We start from the raw sequence: 18,232 nt of genomic DNA, 5'->3' as shown, positions 1-18,232 counted from the left end.
TTCCCAGCTCCCATGGACCTTCCCCATCCATCTCCTGCCAAGTAGCGCCAGCCCATCGCCTGCACTGATCCACAAAGGTAAACCGTGCATCTCACCACCGTGAGATACCTGCACATCCGCTCTGCCAAGAACAGGTATCAGTTCCTTGGTGTAGGTACGCAGCTTCGCCGTGACCGGGACCAGCTTGGGTCGTGCAGCTGGGTTGATCCACAGTTTATCAAAAGTTTCCTGACTCATCCGCGATTGACCCGACCCCGTGTCCACTTCCATACTCACTGGGACACCGTTAATCTTGACTGCCATAATCACTGTGGCCGAATCATCGGTACACGTATACAGTCCAAACACATCATCTTCTTCCACCTGGGGCTGGGATGCCCGTCGACCCAAACCGCAATGCTCCTCGCAGGATAGCAGATCATCTACCATCTCCTCAGCCACACAGTGAGTTGTGTTTCTTTTGCACATACGCTGAAGATGGCCTTTCGTGTGGCAGGTATTGCACGTATACTCCGCAAACCTGCACCGGTGAGCCCCATGGCTTCCTCCGCAGTGTCAGCATGGTGCTACTCGATTAGCCCCCCTCGGCGGACTCTGAGTTCCAGGACCCTGAGGTCCGTTCTCTCTGCCCTGGGCAGAGCCATGTTCTACAGTTTTGTCCGTGACAGGCGCTATCCTATGAATAGTACCTGCTGGGTTCGAGATCTGTCGGATCATCTGCCTGGTGCTGCAACTCGAAGTCATAAATGCCCGGCTGATGTTGATGGCTTGCTGCAGACTGACTGTAGGTTCAGTAGATAGCGGCTTGTGACGGAGACCCTCATGGCCAATCCCCATAACAAAGACGACTCGCAACGCCTCTTTAAGGCGTGTGCCAAAATCACACGGTGCCGCAAGTCTCCTGATGTCCGCAGCATATTTTGTGACATCCTGGCCCTCAGGTCTGCAGTGGTGGTAGAATTTGTGCCTGGCCATGAGGATGCTCTCCTTCGGTTTCAGTTGGTTACGAATGAATTCAATCAGCTGCTCATATGACTTGTCCTTGGCGCTCACGGGTGCCAGCAAATCCCTGACATGACGGTAAACCTCATCGCCACAACTGGACAGCAATATCGTCTTATGCTTCTCTATCAGCGCGTTCGTGTCCCCTGTCAGGTCGTGGGCTATAAAATAGTACTCGAGCCTTTCCGTAAAGCATCCCAGTCATTACCCTCTGTGAAATCCTTTAGCTTGCCCAAAATAGCCATGGTTGCGTGAAGAGCTCGTCCGTGTCCTCGTCGCCAATTTGTGATGTATGTAGCACTCAAATCACTGACTCCACAGTCTGGTGTTGTAGTAACTGCTGTGACCTTGGTCCTTTATTGTGTAACTCCAGAGTGCCCCTCAGGTGTGGTGGGCAGCCTTTTATACTCTGTCTCGCAGGTACTTTTGGGTCTCCCACCACAGTGCCACTTGTGGCACACCATTGTAACTATACATTTAATGTACATAGACAATACATAACAGAACGGACATCTGTTGTACTCAAACAACCCCTTGTGTGTCATGTTGGTGGTCAGCTTCTTCGACTCACTCGCCAGCTCCTGGGTCATGTAAGCTGAGGTCAGGTCCAATTTTTAAAAAAGTTTTCCACCAGATAGCGTTGTAAAGAGGTCCTCCGCTCTCCGTAGCAGGTATTGGTCTTGGAGTGGCACCCGATTGATGGTGACCTTGTAATCGCCACATATCCTGACCAACCCATCCGCCTTGAGCACCGGCACGATCGGGCTCGCCCAGTCACTGAATTCAACTGGCGAGATGATGCCTTCCCTCAGCAGGCGGTCCAATTCGCATTCTATCTTTTCCCGCATCACGTACGGCACCGCTCTGGCCTTGTGGTGTACTGGCCTGGCTTCAGGTTTATGTGAATCACTATCTTGGCCCCCATGAAAGTGCCGATGCCGGGTTGAAATAATGAGTCAAATTTGTCCAGGGTCTGTGAGCATGATACTCGCTCCACAGAAGAAATTGCATTGACATCGCCCCATTTCCAGTTCATGACAGCAAGCCAACTCCTGCCCAGTAGTACGGGACCATCCCCCAGGACAATCCAGAGTGGCAACCTGTTCTCCAAATCTTTGTGGGTCACGACTACCGTGGCGTTGCCTAGCACCGGAATGATCTCCTTTGTATATGTCCGTAGCTGTGCGTCAATCAGCAATAATTTTGGCCTCCTGGCCTTGGACATCCACAACTTGCTGAACTGTTTGATACTCATCAAGGACTGGCTGGCCCCTGTGTCTAGCTCCATTAATACTGGGATGCCATTGAGGAGCACTTTCATCATTATCGGTGGCGTCCTGGTATATGAACTGTCTATGTGCTCCACATGAACTCGCTGAACTTCAGCTTCCAGCGATTTCCCCCAGTATTAATTTGGCCTCGTAGGGCTTACATCGGGCCCGTCCTCCTCGTACATCAACCTGGCTGCAGGCTTCCTGCACATATGCACCAAGTGACCACTGACGTTGCAGTTTCTGCAGGTATATTGCTGATACCTGCAAGCTCTGGCTGGGTGTTTGCCTCCACACCTCCAGCATGAGCTGGAGGCTCCCTTGTTGGAAACAAAAGGTCCATTACCAGTCGATCGTCTCTGGCTATCTCTGTAACTGTCCTTAAGCGCACCATTAACAGGTGTTGATGGCGCCATTTCTGGCCGTATTGTCCATTGCGATGGCATGAATCGCCGTTCAGCTAGCCATTGTCTCTGTTGAATTCCCCCTTTGGGTTCGACTACATGTTGGGGCATGTCCGATTGCCCCTGTCTGCCTAGAGAACTGTGTGCCACATTAACAATGTTGACTCCCTGGTCGTTTGCCGCATTTGAGCCAAGATTTTTGTCATACATCATTCTGGTCTCTTCCTCCCCTGAGATAAATGTCTGGGCTATCAGAGCCACCGCTTCCAAGGTCAAGTCTTTGGTCTCAATCAGTTTCCTGAAAACCCCAGCATGCCCGATGCCCTCAATAAAAAAGTCTCGCAGCATCTCCGCTCTGCATGCATCTGGGAACTTACATAGGCTCGCCAGTCGCCGGAGATCTGCCACGAAGTCTGGAACGCTTTGCCCTTCTCGCCGTTGGTGCGTGTAAAACCGGTGTCTTGCCATGTGCATGCTGCTCGCCGGTTTAAGGTGTTCCCCGATCAACTCACTGAGCTCTTCGAACGTCTTGTCCGCCGGCTTCTCTGGCGCTAGAAGGTCCTTCATCAGGGAGTACGTTCTGGATCCACAAACCGTCAGGAGATGAGCCCTGCGTTTGTCGGCCGAATCCTGTCCCAACCACTTCTTAGTGACAAAACTTTGCTGTAGTCTCTCAATAAAGTTGTCCCAATCATCATCAACGCAGTACCTCTCTTCTGTGCTGCTAGTGGCCATGCTCGCGTGGTTTAAATCCCAGTTTCTCATCGCCAATGATATGTCCTTACTATACAGTATAAATGAACACGAGGCCAAGACCTCAAGTGATGAAGGTGGGTGGAGCTTCCCCTTTTATACCTGAAAGTCCAGGGTAGGAGTGTCTCCCACAAGTTCACCCCCCTTGTGATCAATGTTCTCAAGGTGTACAACTTAGGTCAGCTTATACATGGGTTACAATGATCGTTGAATACATGACACATCCCAAGGTGCTTCCAAGGAGTGTTATCAAACAAAATTTGGCACCGAGTCACATAAGGAGATATTAGGACAGAGCTTGTTCATTGAGGTAGGTTTTAAGGAATGTCTTAAAGGAGGAAAGGGAGGTAGAGAAGTGGAGTGGTTTGGGGGAAATCCCACAGCATAGGGCCTTGGCAACTGAAGGCAAGGCAGCCATTGGTGGCACGATTAAAATCAGGGATGCTCAAGAGCCAAGAATTGGAGGAGCGTAGATATTTCAGAGGGTTGCGGGGCTGGAGGACATTACAGAGATAGGGAGCGGCGAGGCCATGGAGGGATTTGAAAACAAGGATGAAAATTTTTTAATTGGGGCATGGCTTAATCGGGAGCCAATGTAAGTCAGTGAGACAAGGGTGAGGGATGAATGGTGCGCATTAGGGCATGGGCAGCAGAGATTTAGATGACTCCCAAGTTTACGGAGGTTAGAACGTGGGTGGCTGGCAAGGTGTGCATTAGAACAGTCAAGACTAGAGGTAACAAATGCATGGATGAGGGTTCTAGCAGTAGATGAGCTGAGGCAGGGATGGAGTCGGACGTGGAAATAGGCAGTCTTAGTAATGGCGTGGATATGTGATCAAAAACCCATCTTGGGGTCAAGTGTGACACCAAGGTTTCAAACAGTCTGGTTCACCCTCAGACAGTTGCCAGGGAGAGGGATAGAGTCGGTGTCTAGGGAACCGAGTTAGTGGCGGGACCGAAGACAATGACTTCATAATGATATGTACTCCTCAAATAATTGCTAGAACAGTGGGGCATCTTTGTAGAAGAGGCACTCGGAAGTATCGAGTTCACTATGTTTTTCTAATTCCTTTTACAGGGCAGATTCTAAAACAAAAAAGCGCATGTTGTAATTATATTGGTGGTATTTTGGATTCTTCTTCGACAACTTTAAATTCAACTTGGGTTAAAGAGGGTACTTTCCTCTGATCTTAAAGCTCAGGAGCTCACCTGGAGACCCCGGCCACCTATGGCAACAAATGTTATTGGGCTTTTGTTTACATCAGCAAGTTAGAAAGGACAGCGAGGGCCTGGAATGTAATATGATTGTAACTGTACAAAGTGATGTTATCTCAACGCTACAGCAAAAACAGGCCAGAGACGAAAAAGAAAACCAAACGGAATCCTCCTGTTTGAAGACGCCCAGCACAATAGACAATTGAGTAATATTGCGACAGCCTTTCTATTAGTACTGTGCTTCTTTGAAAATATCAGGGTAATACACTTGTGGTGTATGTAGCACACAAATCACTGACTCCACACGGTCTGGTGTTAATCTAACTGCTGTGACCTTAGTCCTTTATTGAACAGCCTCAGAGTGACTCTCAGGTGTGGTGGTCAGCCTTTTATATTGCCTCTTGCAGGTACTTCCAGGTTTCCCACCACAGCGCCCTCTGTGGTGTACCATTGTGCTTATATTACATTTAAGGTACCAGGACGATACACACATCAATACATAACATCTCACTTCCCCCCTCAGTCCCGAAGCCGTTGCCGGGGATCTCGATCTTGTTTGTCCAATGGAAGGCAGGTAGGCATAGACAGTGCGTTAGTATGGTACATGTTATCTGGTACATTAAATAGTTATTGACTGGTAACGGATCCCTGATTTCCTTATTAGCTCTTATCATTAATTGTACTTCATCTTCATTATTTTACACAAACACAGTGACCATTCAGCATTAAAATATTAATATTATAAATCCGCTATCTCACATTAACATAGCTCATTTTAGACTCGCTCTTGCCTTACAGAAGTCCTTTGTGGGGACCACCACGTGGTAAGACCCTTTTAAGACTCCCGGGTGCATTTCCTTTTTAAGGCGCCATCTTTGATGCAGCAGGATTCCACGAGGCTTCTCCTTGGGCGCTGCCATCTTTGATGCTCTGCTGCTCTGGACACGAGGCCGCCGCCATCTTGCTCTCCGCCGCTCCGGATGCCCTCCGCCGCCGCAGCCTCCGCTCCCCTCCACTGCCACCTGACTTGCCGCCTCTCCTGCGGCCATCATCGTCGCTTCTCCGGCAGCCACCGTAGCTGCCTCCCCTGCGGTCGTCTTGGCCTCTCCAGCCACTGCACTTGCCGTCTCCCCCGCGGCCTCTGTAGCGGCCTCCCCTGCGGCCGTCGTGGCCGCCAACCTCCAGCTGCTGCCGCCGCCCGACTCTCCCTCTGCGTGGGCCCCACCGATCCGCCAGCTATTCTGGATCCCTCGCACCCCACCCGCAGCGCCCCGCCGGCTCACCCCCCCACCCCATTAGGCCTGCCTCTGCAGGGCTGCTTGCCTGTGGGGGCTGAGGCTGCAGGATCTCTGGGGCTTGAGATCCGGGGCTGGGGCTTGCCTGTGGGTGGATTGAAGCTGCAGTTCCAGCTCGGTTGGCGCTGCTCTCTAGGAACCCGGGGCACGGCAGCACCCCGGGGAGCAGCAGTCTGTGGAGTGGTGAAGTCTTCCCAGCTCCCACGGATCGTCCCCATCCACCTCCGGCTGAGGAGTGTCGGCCCATCGCCTGCAACGACCCACAAAGGTAAACCGTGCGTCTCGTCCCCGTGGGATACCTGCACCATCGCTCTGCCAAGAACAGGTATCAGTTCCCAGGTGTAGGTACGCAGCTTCGCCGTGACCGGGACCAGCTTGGGTCGTGCAGCTGGGTTAATCCACAGTTTATCAAAAGTTCTCCGACTCATCAACGACGGACCCGAGCCCGTGTCCACTTCCATACTCACAGGGACTCCGTTGATTTTTACTTCCATTATCACTGGGGGCGAATCGTCGGTACACGTGTACAGTCCCAACACCTCATCTTCTTCTGCCTGCTCCTCGCTGAACAGTGGATCATCCCCCATCTCCTCAGTCACGTGGTGAGTCCGATTTCTTTTACACGTACGCTGAAGGTGGCCTTTAACGTGGCAGGTATTGCACGTGTACTCCGCAAACCTGCACCGGTGAGCCCCATGGCTTCCTCCACAGCACCAGCATGGTGCTGCTTGATTGGCCCCCCTCAGAGGACTCTGAGTTCCAGGACCCCGAGGTCCGTGCTCTCTGCCCCGGGCAGAGCCACGTTCTGCAGTTTTGTCCGTGGTGGGCGCTATTCTGTGGACAGTGCCTGCTGGGTTCGAGACTGTGTGGATTATTTGCTTGGTGCTGCAAGTCGAGGTCATATATGCTCGGCTAGTGGTGATGGCCTTTGTCAGGGTGACTGTGGGTTCCGTGGCTAACAGCTTGTGAAGGAGGCCCTCGTGGCCAATCCCCATAACGAAAACGTCCCGCAAAGCCTCGTCAAGGTGTGCGCCAAAATCACATGGCGCGTGAGTCTCCTGAGGTCTGCAGCATATTTGATGATACCCTGGCCCTCAGGTCTGCAGTGATGGTAAAATTTGTATCTGGCCGTGAGGATGCTCTCCTTCGGTTTCAGCTGGTCACGAATGAGTTCAGTCAGCTCCTCATATGACTTGTCCCTGGCGCTCCCAGGTACCAGCAAATCCCTGACAAGACAGTAAACCTCATCTCCACAACTGGAGAGCAATATCGCCTCACGCTTCTCTCACATTGCGTATGTGTCCTCCGTCAGGTCATTTGCTGTGAAGTAGTACTCGAGCCTTTCCGTAAAGGCCTCCCAATTATTGCCCACGGTAAAATCCTTTAGCGAGCCCAGAGTAGCCATGGTTGCGTGGAGTTCGTCCGCTTCCTTGTTGCCAATGTGGTGTATGTAGCACACAAATCACTGACTCCACACGGTCTGGTGTAAGTCTAACTGCTGTGACCTTAGTCCTTTATTGAACAGCTTCAGAGTGACTCTCAGGTGTGGTGGTCAGCCTTTTATACTGCCTCTTGCAGGTACTTTCAGGTCTCCCACCACGGCGCCCTCTGTGGTGTACCATTGTGCTTATATTACATTTAAGGTACCAGGAAGATACACACATCAATATATAACAACACTATTGTATGGTACTGGCTTTTCCGTTTGCAACAAAGTGTCTGCTTACTTTTTAAGCACAATAATATAGTTCTCTGGTTTTGTTTTGATCGACATTTCTTATCAGAGAAACACGCTCACTCTATGAGAGACTCCAGTGTTTAAAAGAGAGAGATACAGACACATTTCTAGAGATTGAGATTTTCTCCAGCGAAAGCAGAGCGGCTTCCGCATTAATACCGATTTATGTGCTTGTATACTGGACCACTGGAATTAATATTGGTAATTCTTGAAGACAAAAAAATGCTATTCATTTCTTTGCTCTTTATTTTGTCCTTTCTGATTTCATGCCAAGGCCATTGCCCCACGAGGTATATCTGTGACTCCTTCTAATCGGTGCAATGCTGCAGAGTTACCCCTGTGCCCAGAGCCACAGTTACCCCTGTGCCCAGAGCTACAGAGTTACCTCTGTGCCCAGAGCCATACAGTTACCCCTGTGCCCAGAGCCATACAGTTATCCCTGTGCCCAGAGCCATACAGTTACCCCTGTGCCCAAAGCCATACAGTTAACCCTGAGCCCAGAGCCACAGAGTTACCCCGGTGCCCAAAGCCATACAGTTACCCCTGTGCCCAGAGCTACAGAGTTACCCCTGTACCCAGAGCTATACAGTTACCCCTGTGCCCAGAGCCATACAGTTACCCTTGTACCCAGAGCCATACAGTTACCCCTGTGCCCAGAGCCATACAGTTACGCCTGTGCCCTGAGCTACAGAGTTACCCCTGTGCCCAAAGCCATACAGTTACCTCTGTGCCCAGATCTATACAGTTACCCCTGTGCCCAGAGCCATACAGTTACCTCTGTGCCCAGATCTATACAGTTATCCCTGTGCCCAGAGCCACAGAGTTACCTCTGTGCCCAGAGCCATACAGTTATCCCTGTGCCCAGAGCCATACAGTTATCCCTGTGCTCATAGCCATACAGTTATCCCTGTGCTCATAGCCATACAGTTACCCCTGTGCCCAGAGCCATACAGTTACCCCTGTGCCCAAAGCTATACAGTTACCCCTGTGCCCAAAGCCATACAGTTACCCCTGTGCCCAGAGCCATACAGTTACCCTGTGCCCAGAGCCATACAGTTACCCCTGTGCCCAGAGCTATACAGTTACCCCTGTGCCCAGAGCCATACAGTTACCCCTGTGCCCAGAGCCATACAGTTATCCCTGTGCCCAAAGCCATACAGTTACCCCTGTACCCAAAGCCATAGTTACCCCTGTGCCCAAAGCCATAGTTACCCCTGTGCCCAAAGCCATACAGTTACCCTGTGCCCAGAGCCATACAGTTACCCCTGTGCCCAGAGCCATACAGTTACCCTTGTGCCCAGAGCCATACAGTTATCCCTGTGCCCAGAGCCATACAGTTACCTCTGTGCCCAAAGCCATACAGTTACCCCTGTGCCCAGAGCTATACAGTTACCCCTGTGCCCAGAGCCATACAGTTACCCCTGTGCCCAGAGCCATACAGTTACCCCTGTGCCCAGAGCCACAGAGTTACCCCTGTGCCCAGAGCCACAGAGTTACCCCTGTGCCCAGAGCCACAGAGTTACCCCTGTGCTCATAGCCATCCCAACAGACACCAGAAAACTTCACCTCGGACACAACAACATCAAACAGCTGCGGGTGAGAGAAAGAAGCTCATTGAGCTTGGCAGCATCGTTTTAACTAGCTTTTAAAGCAGATCTTTGTTGTGAATCATGTTATTGATTTGGGTTCAGTGTCATTTATTTGCACTGGTTTATTTTATTCGATATGTTTAATTTATTTGGTTTTTAACCTTAATGGAGTTATTTATTGATGTGTGTTTCGCTGTGCTGGGTTATTTTTGCATTACTTTGTCTCTATTACTTTGCACATGATAAATTTAATAAGGGATCTGCAAGATGAATTAAAACCCAGTAATGGTTTTGTGAATACTTTGGGAATTCCGAACGTGACAGCCAATGAGATGAGATATTTTTTTAAACTGCATGTAAGCTAGAAGTATTTGTTATACAATTTTCTCTAAAAAAAAATCATAAAAGTTGCTACTCATTGTGGAAGCTTAGCGATTTGTTAAATGTCCTTAAAATCCATGACTGAAATCGCCTTGGATGTGTAAGGAGAGACTGCTGGTTAATACAGAGCAGATATGCGCGGAGTTCAAATTTGACACATTTGAATTAGACTGCAAATTAATTTTACGGTTTTTATGCAGGAAGCAAAAATAAAATATCGTTGACCCTTGTCGACCTGAAACATTAACTATGTCTCTCTCTGCCTTATCTGCTGAGCATTTCCAGCATTTTCTGTTTTTATTTCAGATTTCCAGCATCCGCAGTATTTTGCTTTGGTATGGAGGTATTGGGATTGGATCAGTGAGAGGTTAAAGTGCTTAACCAAATCCCAATATCCTTATTATACCATAGTGTGCATTTTGAAGATTATTGAATATAAGGGGAAACAAAATTGTACTAAAATAGATCCAAGGAAGGAGACTATTAGGTTCTTGATGTATGTCCTGGCTTTATGAGAATGATCTGGAACTAATCCCACTGCCTTTCTCTCCATTTCGCTGTATCTTTCTTTGTTTCAAATATTTATCCACTTTCTCCTTAAAAGATGTCATAGACCTAACTTACCTATTCCCTCTGGCAAAGTGCCTCACACTCCAACAATCTACTGTATAAAGACATTTCTCATAACCTCTCTCCTCACTCTCTTCTTGACAATTTTAAATTAATCGCCCCTCATCACTGACTCTCTAAACAGAGGAAATAGTCTTTCCCTATTCATTCTAGCAAAACCCCTCACAATTTTAAAAAAGCTCTATTAAATCGCTTTAGTCTTCTCTGCTCCAATGGAAATTGCTTCAGTATCTCGAGTCTCTCTTTATAACTACAGCCTTCCATACCTGGTATCATTTTGGTAATCAGTGCTGTACCCTCCATGGCTTTAATGTCCTTTCTATAATGAGACAACCAAAATTGAACTCAGTATTCTAACTATGGCCTAACAATTGCCTTGTATAAATTTATCATTACAACTTTACCCTTGCAATCTGTGCCCCCATTTATAAGTTTAAAATGCTCCTAGCCTTTTTTATGGCTTTATCTACCTGCAGAAAATATATTTAGGGGATTATATATTTAAATCCCATAATCTTTCTACTCATCCATATCCTTCAGCATTTTTCCATTGAGTGCATACTCCCATTCCTTGTTTTTCCCTCCTATAATGTATTACCTTGCACTTCCCCACATCCTGCCAATAATTTACAGTGCTCCTCACTGTTTGACAAACCTTTTGCTTTTGGTCATCAGAAAATTTGCATATTGTGCTTTTTGTGCCCAAATTCAAATGATCTATATATACAGAGATTTTAAAAAATGGGCCCATACAGACCTCTGGAGCCAGCACTTCCAACCCTTCTCAAATTGAGCAACACCATTCACTATAAACATTTGTTTTCTGTCTGTCAAACAACTTACTATCCACCACGTTACATTTCCTTATCCCATACATTTGAATTACTGTAAGAACAAACACTTTATTGAATACCTTTAAAAATCCATATACACTAACTCTATTGCATTCCCTTCACCTATTCAATTGGTCGTGGCCCTCTGACCTGTGAGAGAACAGCTCTGCAGGTCGAGCTATAAAAGAGCTGGAGCAGCGGGCTCTAAAACATTGTGGTACCCTGACTTGCAAGAGAACAGCTCCGTAGATCAGGCTATAAAAGAGCTGCTGTGGCATACCACTTCAACCTCCAGTGCGAGTTGCTCCAGCTGTGCGACGATGTTGAGATGGGCGACTGGGCGATGTCATCAAAACCATGATCGCCGTTTTGGAGCGTGGGCAGGAACATCGGCAGGGCCCAGGTACAGAGGAGTGGGAAGATCGGGTGCAGATGAGCGGCGAGTGTTTGTGGCAAGATGTGGTGAATGTTTATGGTGGAGGAGTGGTGAGAGATCGTAGCGGAGGTGCGACAGGTGAGGGTACGGGGCCCAGAAGATACGAGGGCCCAGGGGCAGCACGGGTCAGCCCACACTGCGATATGTGTGCGCACTAGGTCCGTGCAGCAGAGCAGGTTTCTAATCGTCTTGGTTAATCCTTGCCACTGGACCAAGACCTAGCTCTGTCAAGACCATGTGGTGGCTGGTGTGCAACGGTCACCACACGTTAAAAAAATTCACGCGCAGGCATCTTCCACCCCCTCAATTGGAGTTCAGGACTGGAACATCGGGTCCTTCATCGAAACACCTGTGAACACGTGGAAGCAAGTCATCCTCGTTCGAGGGACGGCCTATGAGATGACAATCGGTCACTTCTTCAAAAAAACTATTGAATTTGTCGAACATGGCTTGCCTTTAATAAATCCATTCTAGCTGTCTTTCTAAATCCTCACTAATTTTATCTTGAATTATGGATTCTAAGAGTTTGCCCATAACTGACGTTAGACCATAGTTACCCAGTTTGTCCTTAATTATAGGTACCATATTTTTTGTTGAAGTTGTGCATTCCCATTTTGAAAAATGGCTGCTAATTGTGTGCAGATATTTTCCAGAAATACATGATCTACTAGGGATAATGAGATCATTTATTTTGTTTTCCAAATGTGCAAATCTTTTGGTAACTGATTCAGTCATCATCATCATCATCATAGGCAGTCCCTCTGAATCGAGGAAGTCTTGCTTCCACTCTAAAAATGAGTCCTCAGGTGGCTGAAGAGTCAAATACGAGAACCACAGTCCCTGTCACAGGTGGGACAGATAGTCGTTAAGGGAAAGGATGGGTGGGACAGGTTTGCAGCACGCTCTTTCCACTGCCTGCGCTTGATTTTTGCATTCTCTCGGCGATGAGACTCGAGGTGCTCAGCGCCTTCCCAGATGTACTTCCTCCACTTAGGGCGGTCTTTGGCCAGGGACTCTCAGGTGTCAATGGGGATGTTGCACTTTATCAGGGAGGCTTTGAGGGTGTCCTTGTAACGTTTCCGCTGCCCACCTTTGGCTTGTTTTCCATGAAGGAGTTCCGAGTAGAGCGCTGGCTTTGGGAGTCTCGTGTCTGACATGCGGACAATGTGGCCTGCCCAGCGGAGCTGATCAAGTGTTCAATGCTGGGGATGTTGGCCTGGTCGAGGATGCTAATGTTGGTGCGTCTGTTCTCCCAGGGGATTTGTAGGATTTTGCGTAGATATCATTGCTGGTATTTCTCCAGCAACTTGAGGTGTCTACTGTACATGGTCCATATCTCTGAGCCATACAGGAGGGCAGATATTATTACAGCCTTTTCTTCAGGGGGCCGAAGGCTGTATCTCATCATCAAGGTTTGCTCTTGTTGATAAGAGGCTCCCGAAGTATGGGAAATGGTCCACGTTGTCCAGGGCCACGCTGTAGATCTTGATGACTGGGGGGCAGTGCTGTGCGGTGAGGACAGGCTGGTGGAGGACCTTTGTCTTACAGATGTTTAGCGTAAGGCCCATGCTTTTGTACGCCTCAGTAAATATGTTGATTATGACTTGGAGTTCAGCCTCTGTATGTGCGCAGACGCAGGCGTCGCCCTGCTTATAGAGGTTGGATGGTCTTGGACCTGGCCTGGAGACGACAAAGATTGAACAGGTTCCCACTGGTTCTGTAGTTTAGTTCCACTCCAGCGGGGAGCTTGTTGACTCTGAGGTGGAGCATGGCAGTGAGGAAGATTGAGGAGAGGGTTGGGGCAATGATGCAGCCCTGTTTGACCCCAGTCCGGATGTGGATTGGGTCTGTAATGGATCCGTTGGTAAGGATCACAGCCTGCATGTCATCGTGGAGCAGGCGGAGGATGGTGACAAACTTTTGGGGGCATCCGAAATGCAGGAGGACTTGCCATAGACCCTCGCGATTGACAATGTCAAAGGCCTTTGTAAGGTCGAAGAAGGCCATGTATAAGGGCTAGTGCTGTTCCCTGCATTCTTCCTGTAGCTGTTGCGCTGTAAAAATCATGTCCGTTGTGCCCCGCAGGGGATGAAATCCACACTGTGACTCCGGGAAGAGCTCCTCAAACAGTGAGAAGACGGTTGAGGAGGATTCTAGCGACGACTTTCCCAGTGGCTGATAAGAGGGAGATTCCTCTGTAGTTACCGCAGTTGGATTTGTCCCATTTTTTAAAGATGGTCACGATCACTGCATCTCTGAGATCTCCCGGCATGCTCTCCTCCCTCCAGATGAGAGAGATGAGGTTATGTATTCACGCCAACATTGCGTCCCCACCATACTTCAGTGCCTCAGTGGGGATTCCATCTGCTCCCGTAGCCTTGTTGTTCTTAAGCTGTCTTATGAATTTTTCTACCTCGTGCAGTGCTGGGTTTTACTGAGGTGATGATGGGTGGCATGCTGCGGGATGGAGTTGAGAACATTCGAGTCAAAGCCAGAGTCTCGATTGAGGAGATCTTCGAAGTGCTCCTTCCAGCGGGCCCTGGCTGCTTCGGTGTTCTTGATGAGTGTTTCTCCGTTCTTGGCCAAAAGTGCGGTGGGGCCTTGGGTATTTGGACCATAGGTGACCTTGACTGCGATGAAGAATCCTCGCACATCATGGATGTCGGCCAACTGCTGTATCTCCTGTGCTTTCTCCATCCACCACCTGTTCTTTCGGTCCCGAGTTTTTTGTTGGACCTCAGCCTTAAGCCGTCTGTAATGCTGCCTTGCTGCTCCCGAGCTGGATTGTTGTTTAAGGCTCAGAAATGCCCTGCGCTTGCGATATATTAGCTCTTGGATCTCCTGGTCATTCTCATTAAACCAGTCTGGTGTTTTCTGGTTGAGTGACCGAGCGTCTCTTCGCAGGCACTGGTTATGGAGGCCTAGAGGGCAGATCAAGCGCTGTGGGCATTCTGTGTCTCAGGGTCATCAAGGCACTCCAGGTTAGCTGTGAGGCGCTGACGTATAGGGCTCTCTTAGCTGGGTCTCTAAGTGCCCCGGCATTGACGTTTTTGCTGCACTGCTTCTGCTGTCCCCTCCGCTTTGGGGCTATGTTGATGTCAATGGTGTTGAAGTGGCCATATTGGACTGGTGAGAGTGGGTGTTCAGTGTTCATTTCCTGTTCCTACCTCTGAAAAGTTAAATAAGAAATCTGTGCCATTCCTGATTTCTGATTTTTTCATTTTGCCACTGTTATTCTGTTAATCCAGGACTGAGTGTTATATTGTCAAGTGTTATCTGTATCCCCATTGCGTTCTATGGAAGGGGATGTTACTGATTAACTACAGAATACTGACAATATCAAGCAAGTATAATTTAACTATTTACTGCCATTTCATTTTTTCATTTAAAAATAAAACCTACGCAGTTTATCCCAAAAAATTCCTTTGTAAAAATATGATTTTACTTTAAGCTTTTATTCCTGACCCCTTTGAAAGGTAATTATATATTGAGACTATTTGCTAATTTGGGGTAATATGAGCTAGTTTTGTGTTTGTGCCACATATTTCAACAAACCGTTTATGTCCCCAAAATTAGAATGGTCCCCAACATGACGACAGAAATGAGTAGAAGTTATCCAGAATTCCCTTATCCGGAACCACCCCTCATCCAGAACCATTGCCGGCCACCGGGTGGTGCATGCACAGAACTCCGACATGACTAAATTGAAATCCTTCCTCACTGCCAACGCCCACTGGCCTGACCCCGCGATCCACCACCGCCCCCCCCTCCACCCCCACCCCCCATAATCTCTCTGTCGCAAGCCAGCCCCGATATCCCCTTGCTCAGTACCTGTACCATCCAATTTAATGTGGCCACACCTCGTCCAGAAAAATTCCTTATCCAGAACAGGTCAGGTCCCGACGGTTCCAGATAAGGGAGGTTCAACCTGTAATTGTAAAACCTACTGTGTATCTACCATAATATAGTCTGATTATTTTCAACAATGACCTTCCCATACCAAGAGGATAAGTTGGAGATCTGCTCCCAGTCACTAGCTAAGTTGTGGAGAAACCCCTGCTATCTACTCAGTGCCTCTGCATGTTATATGCAGAATTGCAGAATGCAAACCTGACCTTCAGCCATCCACTTGGAGTTCCACCATGTCATCGAATTACATCAGGGTTAATATAGTATTAGGCAGCCCCTCGTGTTGAAGATGACCCGCTTCCACACCAAAAAAAGTTGAGCTCACAGGTATTTCAATGAGCTATATCTTGAAGGATGGAAGATGCGTGAATTATTTCAATGTGGAGTGGCCATTGCACACCAGCCACCACACGGGATTGACAACAAGGCCTTGGTCCTGTGGTAAGGGTTAACCAAGATGACTGGAGACCAAATTCTGCTGCGCCATCCTTGGGCCCCGACCCCACTGTTGTTGTATGCTGTGCTGCTCCCGGGCCACGACCCCGCTGCTGTTATATGCTGCGCCACTCCTGGGCCATGACCCCTTCGCTTCTCTACTCCGATACCACCGCTCCTGGGCCACGACCCTGCCGCTCCAGGTTTATATGTCACATGGCAGAAGAGAGCATAATAGTTCCTGAGCATATCATATTGTGACAGCATGAACCAATAATGAAGGGTTCTGTTTATTCGTATATATGTCACAACGATTTAATTCACTGAAAAATTTATCAGATGCTAAAAGAGCATAGAAAGTTAAAGGGCAATAACATTTACCTTGATTTTTAAATGGAGGCGGTTATAGTAACAGTTGGTAATGCAATCAGATTTGCCACTACTAATTTGTTATTTAAATCTTGGTTTTAATAAAATTTATAATGAAAAATCAATGAAACAAAATCATGTTACTGCAGCTCTAGCATCTGTTGTAAGGTACCTTGCTGTTGTGCCCAACATGAGAGCACAGCAAGAGTTTTCACAGCATGTGGTTTCTTGAACTGAATCACTGAGTGAGCCTGAAAACTCCGCATTGAGCTGATATCCTAATATAAAAGTCAATGTAATTTATAAACACATACACCTAACAAAATGAATATTATATGATTAGTAACGTTTGTGTTTCTTTTCTACCATGCAGTCAAAGCATTCTTTGGCATTTAATATACACTCGTATAGTAAAAGCTGAGTGCCAGTGTTTCCTGGTTCAAGTTCCAGTTTGAATTTCAGTTACGTGAACTTCACTTCCATAATAAATCCAAATGGGTAAAGATCTCTAATTGTTTATTCATTTGCCAAACTGGCCTGAAAATACATTCTTCAGTCATTTTTAAGGAGGCTTTTGGAGGTGGGGAGAGATGTAGCAAGGAGTTTAGGATGAGAGTTCCAGAATGTGGGGTCAAGATGGTTGAAGGCTCTGTCATCAGAGATAGAGTGGGGGAAGGAGGGCAGAAAAGACAATAGAGTTGTATGGTGCTAATAAACATACAGGGTTGAATGAGGTTGCAAAAAAGGATGCAATGAACTCCAGCGGAGGATTTAATAGAAAAAACCTTATGGTATTCAACATTAAAAAAATAAAGTTACACCATATTTTTGTACATTAAGCACAAGATAGCAGCTCACTCAACATCTTAAAGAGAAAGATAGGCTAACATTTCAGGCATGACCCTTTGTTTGATGCTGAGCGTTCTACTGTGCAATTTCTGTTTTGTTTGGTTTATTTTAGATTTTCAGAATTTGTGTTTTTCGCTATCCCAATGTTACATCCATATGATTCGAAAAATGTGATTAAATCTTGGTGAAAGATAATTACTGTGAACTGAAATTACACTTCAGTGTTTATCCTGTGTTGATGTTTTGCAGGCATCAGATTTTGGTGGACTTTATGGTATTGAAGTCTTCATGTGGAATGGAAGCAATAGAAGCTGACACATTTTCAACCCTGACAAATTTGAGAACCTTAGAACCGTGGAAGAGTAAGCTTCCCTCCAATGTGGAGGTGCTAAAACTGAGTAATAATCGGATTCAGGTCTTGTGTGAGACTGACTTTGAAAGCTTGGAAAAATTGAAAATTCTTGACCTTCAAAACAGTAAGATCTCCATAATCCATTCTAGTGTTTTGTCATCTGCTCTTAAACTAGAAAGTCTTGATTTGGATAGTAATCATCTTGAGCTGTTATCAGGACCATTAAAACTTCCTTACCTGAAACGTTTAAGCATACAAAATAACAGTCTATCTTCTTTACCTTCAAATTTCTTCAGTTTCTTATCATCACTGCGTTTTCTCAGTTTATCAGGGAACATATTTTGCAAGATTTCGCAAGAAATGCCACTGTTATTGTGGTCCTTAAAGATGGACAGAAATCTGATCAGTGAATTGCGGATTCAAGACTTAAACTACCTCAGTCATCTCTGAGCTCTCCCTTTCCGAAAATCAACTTTCGACAGCTAATGATGCCACTGACTTTGACAAACTTATCAATAGCGGATCTGTCTAAAAATCAACTGAAAGCAGTTCCTACTAGACTACCATCGCGACTGCGAATGTTGGATTACAGTCACAACTTCATACAAAAAGTTACACTGCAGGAAATCTGTGTGAGCTGAAACATTTGTTTCTGGAGTACAACACATTACCATAATTGGTGTAGATGTACTGCAGCACTGTTTGCAACTTTCAGACCGAGCAGTGGAGCAAAACCAATTGTCATCCTTCCCAAAAGTATGTTAGTATGAT

The 18,232-nt window shown here is 47.3% G+C and overlaps 1 pseudogene; it reads left to right on the top strand.

The window, feature by feature from the left end:
• Window positions 1-7,998: 7,998 nt before the first annotated feature.
• LOC139266631 (nephrocan-like) overlaps window positions 7,999-18,232 on the top strand; it is a 31,345-nt pseudogene continuing 21,111 nt past the window's right edge.

This window comes from Pristiophorus japonicus, chromosome 7 (genome assembly GCF_044704955.1).
Source record: "Pristiophorus japonicus isolate sPriJap1 chromosome 7, sPriJap1.hap1, whole genome shotgun sequence".
NCBI classification, from domain to species: Eukaryota; Metazoa; Chordata; class Chondrichthyes; family Pristiophoridae; genus Pristiophorus; species Pristiophorus japonicus.
The sequence above is the reverse complement of the archived record's forward strand: the minus strand, read 5'-3'. Positions and strand labels throughout refer to the sequence as shown.